This window comes from Cynocephalus volans, chromosome 14 (genome assembly GCF_027409185.1).
Source record: "Cynocephalus volans isolate mCynVol1 chromosome 14, mCynVol1.pri, whole genome shotgun sequence".
In the NCBI taxonomy this organism is placed as follows: Eukaryota; Metazoa; Chordata; class Mammalia; order Dermoptera; family Cynocephalidae; genus Cynocephalus; species Cynocephalus volans.
Window position 1 is genome coordinate 88,278,835 of NC_084473.1, and position 10,197 is coordinate 88,289,031.

The following is a 10,197-nucleotide window of genomic DNA, read 5'->3' on the forward strand; positions in this document are numbered from 1 at the left end:
AATTACCATCCCCACCAAGAGCTAAGGAAACAGAGGCTCAGAGAGGAGAATTGAGCTGCCCCAAGTCACACAGCTTGCAAGTGGTGGCACTGGGATGGCAAACCCATTTCCACTCTGCTCTGTTGCTACTAGGTAGATCCAATTAAGAAAATGAAGAAAATCCATATTTAACTTAAGAATTCTGCTTAATTTTATGTGGCCTTTATCCCCCAGAATTCCATGGGATTTTGAGGAATCATTATTTAAACACTGAAATGCAGCAATCGGGACGTATGGGCACAGATGACAGTCGTGATGGACAGTAGAGGGCAAACCTTCTCAGACCCCTTCACAAGGCAGGACATCCCCAAGCCCAGTCGGTCTGTGACCCCGTTCCCTTCCTCTCACTCACTCCAGCCTCGTTGGCTTCCTTTCTGTTCCCCCACACATTCCCCAGGGCCTTTGCTCCAGCCATTCCCTTGATGACTCATTCCCCAGGCACCCAAGTGTTTGCCCAGATTCCACCTTCTCAGGGAGGCAGACCCTGACCACTCTATTTAGTTCTGCAAACCACCCCTGCCCGCCTGCCTCCCCTGCCCTCCTTGGATTGCCCTTACCACCTCCTACCACACTTTATCATTTCTCACATCTTCTGTTTATTGTTTGTCATCTCTCCACACCTGATAGAATGTAATCTCTGTGAGAGTGGAGATCTTCATTTTGTCCACAGCACCTAAAACAGTGTTTCCCAAGCACCTAAAACAGAGTCCAAAAATGGAAAGTTTTCAATAAATATTTGTGAAGTGAGATTTTCTGGACGTGGTATAGAATGGTTTCTATCAAAACCTTGCAAGTAGCCACAGAAAAGAGGATGTGCAAGGCTGTTCTGTGCTTCAGACAACTAGGGTGCACTATTTTCTCAAGGCTCCCTCCCCTCCCCTGTGTTCCGTGGGAGGCCCAGAACCCCATTATTGCATCTTGGCTGTGCTCTTACGGGGAGATGGTCACTTGTTTATTGTCCCCCAGGCAGACGGCTGTTGCCATAACTCTAGTCTTGCCTAGCTATCTGAAGCCATGTGAGATTCCGGAAATAAAGTCTGCAGTCTAAAATGCTGATCTGTTACAAGTTTAGAATTTTATAAACAAAACTGAGACCCAGTACTAAAACAATAAGTAAAATAATGCATTATCATGGCTTTATTCTCTTAACAAGCTGTTTATAGTTCTCTTTCATTTGATCACTTCTTTCTTGTTTTAAAAGCTTTACTTTTGAATAAAGCAAATCTCTCAAAATACTTTAGTTTCTTATTATGAGAAGTTAACCAAAGTGCAAAGTCTGAGCGAACAGTCCCCCCAAGACTACCCTCACTTCTGACACCAATTGCAAATTTGGGCAGTTCCCCCAAACACTTTGGGGTTTGATAATTCACTACACGGATTCACAAAATTCACTGAAAGCTGTTATGTTCACAGTTATGGTTTATTACTGTGAAAGGATGCAGATTAAAATCAGCCAAGGGAGAGGCACATAGCCAGGGCCCAGCAGAGGCCCAAATGTGGAGCTTCCGGTTGTCTGATCCCTGTGGAGTCCTGGACAGCATTATCTCCTGCTAGCCAGGACATGTGACAGTGAGCACAGATTATTGCCAACCCAAGAAGTTTACTGAAGCCTTTGGTGTCCAGAGTTTTTACTGGGGCTTGATCACACACTGCCCTTTTAACTTCAGCTTTTCTGGCTAATACTATTAGCCTCCACTTCCCCTGAAAGTTGGAACTAATGCTTCATGACCCAAAGCCCCTAGGTAGGCAAATGAAGACATTCATATCAGGTGGGACATCCCAGGGGCCTAGAGATAGGCCAGTAGCTGAGGGCAAAGGCTAGACCTCTCAGGCCGGCCTGTGGCTCACTCGGTAGAGTGCGGTGCTGATAACACCAAGGCCATGGGTTCAGATCCTATATAGGGATGGCCAGTTTGCTCAGTGGCTGAGCGTGGTGCTGACAACACCAAGTCAAGGGTTGAGATCCCCTTACTGGTCATCTTTTTTAAAAAAAAGGCTAGACCTCTCTTTGGGGAAGGTTAGTTCTTCACTGCACACTTGCACTTACATTTCTTTTCTTCTTGTAAATTCAGTGCTCTTATTATTTGCACAGAGAAGGGTGGAAACAACCCAAAAGTCCATTAAGAGGGAACTAGTGGAATAAACTATGGTACCTTGATGCAGTGGAGTCCTGTGCAGCTATAAAAAGCAATGGGGGATATCTCCATCTACTACGAAGTGATGGGCAGGATGTGTCAAGTGAAAACAGCAAGGTGGAGGAAGGTGTGTATGGCATGTTGCCATTTACTTAAGAGGGGGGTATAAATAGACAGACATATTTGCTTATGTTAAAAAAAAATCAAAGGAAGGATATACGAAAAACTTTTCTTAAAGGTTTTCTTTGGGGGAGCTAGGGCACCCCTGATTGTAGTCTCTAGCCTGTTTTACTGAAAGGAATCTGAGCTCCTTAGAGAAATGGCTGATTTCTGGTCCAGGGAAGGAAAGAGGCAAACAAGCCTGGAACATCTTGTCATACCAGCAACCAAGGGGGCTGTCTGAGATGGCCAGGAGCATGTCCAAAGGACTCGACTTGAAGAGCTTCCACTGGCCAGAGATGAGACCATTTCAGCACTAATAAGGATAATAATGGCAAGAGACTGAAACATTAAGTATGCTTTTAAAATCTGTGCATTTCTAACGATATTAAAATATAGCTAGAGAATGCTGGGAAACTAACTCATTATTTGGAAAAGTGGTAAACAGAGGGGAAGATTCGAGCACCTATCCCACCTTTCTTAATCAAACTATATTCAAGGTAAACAAATAGCGGATGGTAAGTTTCTCTTTACTGAGTACTCCAGCTGAGAAATGAAGAAGAAATAGAGAATTAAAATATAACTAGTTGCGATCCCTGATGGGTTAGCGGATATGGGCAATGCCCATTCATGACTACTAACATCACAGAAAAGGGACAAACGAATGTCTTTTGCTTCCCTACAGAGAAACACACCACACCTGTGACATACTCCTTCCAAAACACAGAGCCTGAACCTGACCAAGTTTCTAGATCTAATGAGCAGTTTTGAGAAATACAAGGGAACCAAGGAATGTGTTAAGTGACACCGACAGGGTGCAATGAAGAAAATCCAGATTTTGGAAAAGTCTACAGGAAAATCACCTTGATTCATCCAACAAATAAATTGAAGAAAAACAACAGGGGAGTGGAGGAGAGGAATCTATACATCAAAAGAGATATAATAGACCTATCAACAAATTTCAATTTGGATCCTGGTTTGAACAAACAAATTACAAAAGATAAATTAATTATGAGATGGAGAAATTTGAACTGACTGGATATCGGATAATATTGAGGAAGTATCAAATTTTTAGATGTGATAATGGCGTTGTTATTATGTTTTTAGGAGAACTCTTATCTTTTAGAGATAAGCATCAAAATATTGATGGATAAAATATTTATGGGATTTGCATTAAACTGATCCAGGACGATGAGAGGTGAGCCCACACGTGGATGGAACAAGTTTGGCCATGTATTGATAAATGCTGAAGCTGAGTGGTGGTGACATGAGTTTATTATACTATTCTTTCTACTTCTGTATTTATTTCATTTTATTTATTTTATTGACATCTCACTGCTACAGGATTCTGAACCTATGACCCTGGTGTTATAAGGCTGTGCTCCAACCAACTGAGTGAACTAGCCAGCCCTTATATTTATTTTAAATTATCCATAACAATTTTTTTTAAAATTTACAACTCTTTCTGATTTGACTACCCTATAGGAGCATTGATATTGAGAATCACTTTGAGATTGCCCCGAAAAACTGTACCCTGTCTGTCGCTTGGTATTTCCATGGTCACACATTGATACACACATTCTCCTGTCTCTAAAATATGGTGAAAAAAGTCTGACCTGCTCCATTCATCAACTCTTCAAGTCGAGTCCTTTTGACATGTTTCTAATCGTCTCAGACAGCCCCCTTGGTTGCTGGTATGACAAGATGTCCCAGTCTCGTTTGCCTGTTTCCTTCCCTGGGCCAGAAATCAGCCATTTCTCTAAGGAGCTCAGATTCCTTTCAGTAAAATAGGCTAGAGACTACAATCAGGGGTGCCCTCGCTCCCCCAAAGAAAACCTTTAAAAAAAAGTTTTTAGTATATCCTTCCTTTGATTTTTTAAACATAGGCAAATTTGTCTGTATATTTAAACCCCCCTCTTAAGTAAATGGCAACATGCCATACACACCTCCCTCCACCTTGCTGTTTTCACTTGACACATCCTGCCCATCACTTCGTAGTAGATGGAGATATCCCCCATTGCTTTTCATAGCTGCACAGGACTCAACTGCGTGAAGGTACCATAGTTGCCTACCTACCATGCTTTGCCTACCTGTTTGGAGGCAAATTTATACACAGTAGTAATCTCATTGGTTCACTCCAAGTCGTCAATTCTGAAGCTTTCAGTTTGTGAAGAAATATTCTAGAAACTGGAGAGGAAGGGGGAAAATAATAGGAGACACACAGTAAGCCAATAACAATAATGGAACTGCCAGGAAAACACAGAAAAGGAGAATAACAAAAAGAAACAAACAACAGAAACACATGGATACATAATTAGTAAGATCTACCTCAGTGTTTCCAGTCTTTCCCTCCTATAGGATATTAATTGGTAGTCTAGTCTTCACTGAGTTGCTGTATTTTTCCGTAAACTTTTACAGTGAGTCATGAAAATACACTAAGAGGTGTCCCAGTGAATGCCCCAGTCTCCAGACATAGCCCTCTCTCCCCCGCTGTCCTGCAGCAACCCAATTTCCCCCTGGTCACTGGGACCTGTTACCACAACCAATACTGTAACGCTGCTCTGTGGATGTTGACTTCACAGCATAGCAGCCAAGAATGGCCAGGGGGCCATCTCCACCTGCAGTCCTTTGGAATCATGACCGTGTTACTGGTAGAAGAATTCCCCTTTGAGTATCAGCACCTCCAAATCCACACTGCCCAAGATTGCAGACACAGAAAGCAAAGATTATTTGAGTGAGATAGTGGATAGAATAGGGAAAGGGGCCACTCTTCCCACCACTCAGACCTATGCATCTGGAATGCAGGAGTTGGCACCATATACTGGCTGCTGGTGTAAGGCATATACCATATCCTGTAAGGCCCCATCCACCTCACAGTCTCCTAGCTGGACCTGGACCTGACCTTTCAGTAGGCCAATCCATTGTTTTTTCAAGCCAGCTACTTCTCTGGTAAAACCAGTGGATTCCATGGGCTTAAACCCCCACTGCCAACAATCCATTGCCAAAGATTTGTTATCTCTATATTGTGCAGCTATGGATAGGATATTTTGTAAGGCTGTGGATGACAAATCCACACCAAGAACATGTGCTTATCTCTATAAGGACAAGTCACTGACCCCTTAAAGATAGGAAGGGTTTAATGTAATCGACCTGCCACGAGGTAGTCAGCTAGCTACCCCTCCCCCACCAGCAGGATGGTGCCAGTACCAGGGCTCAGTGTTAACCTCTGCTGTTGGCTCTCAATAGTGGTAGTAGCCAAATCAGCCTTGGTGAGAGGAAGATCATATTATTAAGTCCAACCCTGTCTACGGGGCCACTTTGCACAGGGACCAAATGAGCAAGCACCAGTGATGGGGGGGGTGGGGAGTGGATGTCTGACGTCCACAGGACAGGTCACCTTGTTTATCTGGGTTGTTGAGAGCCTCCTCTATGGCAGGTATCTTCTTGTGGGTATTCCATGCAGGTCCACCCATGAGCCAGGCCCGTGGCTTCTCCTTCTCTTTTAGCTAGTCCCGGAGAATTCTCCAAATCCCCAGGAGCACACATGTGCAGATTGAAGGAGAGGCTGTGGGCAGGAGGAAGAGGTTCCGGGGGAGTGTGAGCCATCAGCTCATGCAGTTTACTTGTGCCTTCCAGACATGCTTGAGCCTACTCGCCCATCTACCATTTCCATTTAAAAACGGAATGCTGCTGTGTACCCCCAATTATCAGCCATCAGATAATACCGATTTCATAACAGTCAGTTTGGGTTGCAGAGTTCTTGATATCCCATGGCCAGGGGTTCAGCTTCTACCACAGCTAAAGAGCAAGACAGGAACTGCTTTAGGGGAGAAGGCAGCAGACGAGGACAGAGAGATCTTCCCTGTAGTTCTCCAACTGGGGCTCACCAGAGGCTCCATACATCATCCTCATCGGTGCCACAGTCACTTCCAATGTTATTTGGGTTGGCTCGGTGATTAAAACCCAAGTGGTGGGCAGTTTGCTGTGCTGACTGTCAGTCTCATGGGTTGTCTAGTTGGAGCAACATATCCAGATACCAAAACCCAAAGAGACCCACCACTCAATGGAAGGTGCAGCAAAATACCTTTGATGTTAGAAGGGATATCCTGACACGTCCCAGACCACTAGACTCACAGAAACTCTCCTGAACTTTCTCAGGCTATGACCTTGAACTTTCTCAGACATTTTCTATCACCTTTTTTTGGCTTGTAAATCTCCTACAAAGGCATCTACAGTTCTTGCTATTTCCTGCTGACTAGCCAATTGCCACAAATGGACCGGCATATTATTCTGTAGGATATCAAGATTGTTAAGGTTCCTCTGGACTATATTATGCCACAAAAACTGGCAAAGCCCTGAGGCAAGACAGTGAAGGTGTACTTATTGTTCCTGCCACATAACGATAAATTCCTTTTGATTTATCTTCTGACTGGAATTAAAAAGAAAGCATTTACCAGGTCAATAAACTGCATAACAAGGGCTAGGGTTTCTGTTGATATGCTCCAGTGAAGACACCACAGCTGGAACTGCATCTGTGATGGGTACCACCAACGGAGCAAGTCTAGGATCATCATCTGTAATCCCCTGTGACCCATCTGGCTTTGGCACTAGTCAGATAAGCAAATTAAATGTTCTAGGACTTACATCTTGCGTCTTCTGGATCTTCGATAGCAGTAGTATCTTTACAATTCACCAGATACAGTGTTGCTTTTGGTCTACTAGCGGGGCAGTGAGGAAGGAAGGGGACGTTCTAGGGGCCTCCGCTTGGCTTTTGTTACCATAACAGCCATCATTCATTATCATGTAACCGATATGTAGATCCTGTTAACAGCTAAACCTATTCCCACTGGATATTCTGGGAATGCGGGGAAACCCATGGGATGGGTCCTCCGTCATTCTATTCAAGCTCTCATCTGATCTCTTTAATCATCACCTGACCTCCAAATGCTCACACTGTGACTAGAGGACTACAGTGGCACTTTGGGGCCTCAGAAGTCTTCAAAAGTACAGAACTGGTCTCTAACAAACCCTGGAAGGTCTGGGTTGTTCCCTATTCTCAGTGCACAGTCACCTTGATGAATGGCGTTAGGTCCCTCCGGGCAAGGCGTGGAGGAAATTCACAGTGTACACTTGTGGCTCCACAGCAGGACATTTACTCCAAAGGACCCAGCCTGCACCTCAGTCAAGTGCCTCTGAGATTGTGACATGGCTTAGTTTGGGACTGGAAACAGGTTGTGAATAGCAACTGTGGCAACTTGAGTTAGATTTCTGCCTAATAGACTAGAATTTTTCTGCCTAAGTAGGCTAAGCAGTACCTAAGTAGATTACACAGCTATTTTATTTCTAGGGACCCCATGATCAATTACCCATTGCCAGAAATGCCTACTAATCACAACACTGATAATCACTCTGTGTTTGTGACCTCAGACCGCTAAGCCTCACCATCTGGGCTCTCTCAGTCAGGATCCCAACATTCTCATTGAGATCAAGAAACACGAATCCACAGCAGCATCCCAGGACTAGAAACAGTGGAGCTGTCACACACCTAGGTCCCAAGGAGCAGTGAGGATGGGGGAGCAATTATTAGAACCCAGAAGGAGAGGGCCATGTAGAGAAGGTTGTCTTAAAAGAGCAGTGACTTTCAGTCAAAGAATATAGCCAGTACAAGGCAACCCTGAGTGGAGGGCATTCCATTGAGGGGTAAAAATACCTTAAGTTCATTCTTCTTTCTCCTTCTAATATCCTTCAGGAGCTCCCTTTGGATAAAACCAAACAGAAACCAGAGGGCAGAGAAGCCCACTGATGTGATCAAATAGGTCAGCCTCCTAGTGTGGCGATAGAATGGACTCAGGTGGAGAACACACGGGATAGGTTTTGGACATGTTGGACTTTCAGTGCCTGTGGGACACTCACATGCAAATGTCTAGTAGGCAGTTGGAAACATGGGCCTAGCTCTCAAAACAGCAGCTGGGGAAACACAGATTTGTAAGAATAGAATGGAATATTTTAGGTAGAATATGTAGAGTGAGAAAAAATTGAACTAGAAAAGCAATAAAACATAAGGAACAGGCAGAAGAGGAAACAGCAAGAGTGTGGAAGATCGAGGGAGAGAAAGAGAGAGAGAGAGAGAGAGAGATGACCAGAGAGGTAGGAAACCACACAGAGACTTCGACTTCTAAGAAACCAAGGGTGGAAACAGAAAAGTTTAAGCCCTATGTTTTTTCATTCAGCCCTGACTAAAAATTAAACTGCATCCAGAAATTAAGGTTTAGTAGTTTGTCGGGAATAGGAGACAAAGTAGATTCTCTTTGTTTTGCTTTTTGTTTTTAATTGGCACATAATAATTGCACTTATTAATGGGGTACAGTGTAATGTTTCGATGCATATACACATTGTGTAAAAATCAAATCAGGGTATTTAGCATATCCATCACCTCGTACATTTATATTTCTTGTGGTAAGAACATTCAAAATCCTTTCTTCAGGGCTGGCCGGTTAGTCAGTTGGTTAGAGTGCGGTGTTATAACACCAAGGTGAAGGGTTCAGATCCCCCTATCTGCCAGCCACCAAAAATAAATCAATAGAAAATTCTTTTTTCTTTTGAAATTTGCAATACAAAACTCAAGAACTTTGAAAACCAGGACTCTGAGCTGGCAATATAGACAAGAATGAAAACTAGGAAATGATGATAAAACATATACTGTAACTGGTATAACGGGATGTTATGGGGGAACTTATTTTCAGTTTGTGTGGTAGGCTGAAAAATGATCCCAATACTCTCAATGCGACCTTATTTGGAAAAAGGTCTTTGCAAATGTAATTAAATTAAGGATCTCGAGATTAGATCATCCTGGATTATCTAGGTGGTCCCTAAGTCACATGATGAGAGTCCTATAAAAGACAGACGAGAAGACACACACACACAGAGGAGGAGGCCACGTGAAGACAGAGGCGGAGACTGGAGTGACGTGGAAGCTGGAAGAAGCAAGGAGGTTTTCTCCCCTGAAGCCTTCTGAGGGAGTGCTGCCAGGCCAGCAACTTGATTTCAAACTTCTGGCCTCCGTAACTGTCATAGAATATATTTCTGTTGCTTTAAGCCACCACGTTTTTGGTAATTTGTTACGGCAGCCCTAAGAAACTAACATGGTTTAGTAAAAATTAAAAAAAAATTTTTTTCTCCTCTCGTAATCATGTTTCTCTAGTCCCTTGGTAAGATTCAGTTCTGCAAATTTTAAAAATCTATTTTTCTCTTACAGCTCTTCAATTTAATAAATCCAGTGCAATTTAAATTTTCTGAAGCACTGGGTATCTGATAATGATGAATGATCACCCCATTAATGTTTCCCACATTATTGTTAAATAAAATACCATTATTTTGGTAGCTATGTTAAAAAACATTTACCGTGAAGATACTAAAAATATGAACTTTAATCCAGATTGAGGTTAAATTTCCTGACAAATTAATACTTATACTAGTCTTGTTATCTAATTCATTAGCCTGAAGTTTCTCGAGACATCCTGACTTTAACTTATTATTCTTGCCTTTGGAAAATTACCTTTAGACCCTGTTTATTATAGGGAGTTATGTTTACTCAGCCTATATTTGTTTTGGAAATTAAATTTGTTAAAATAAGTTTGTTGTAGGAAATTAAGCTTATTCACCTGCCATGTAAGGGAGCACTTCTTAAATGCTGATTGCGTATGAATCGCTCAGATCTCATTTAAAATGTACATGTAATACAGCAGGTCTGGGGTAGTTGGTGGTTGCAAGATTCTACATTTCTAGCAAGCTTCTAGATGCTACTGGTACTGGTGGTCTTTGGACATTCTTTCAGTCACAAGGAAGTAACATACCTATTGCCATA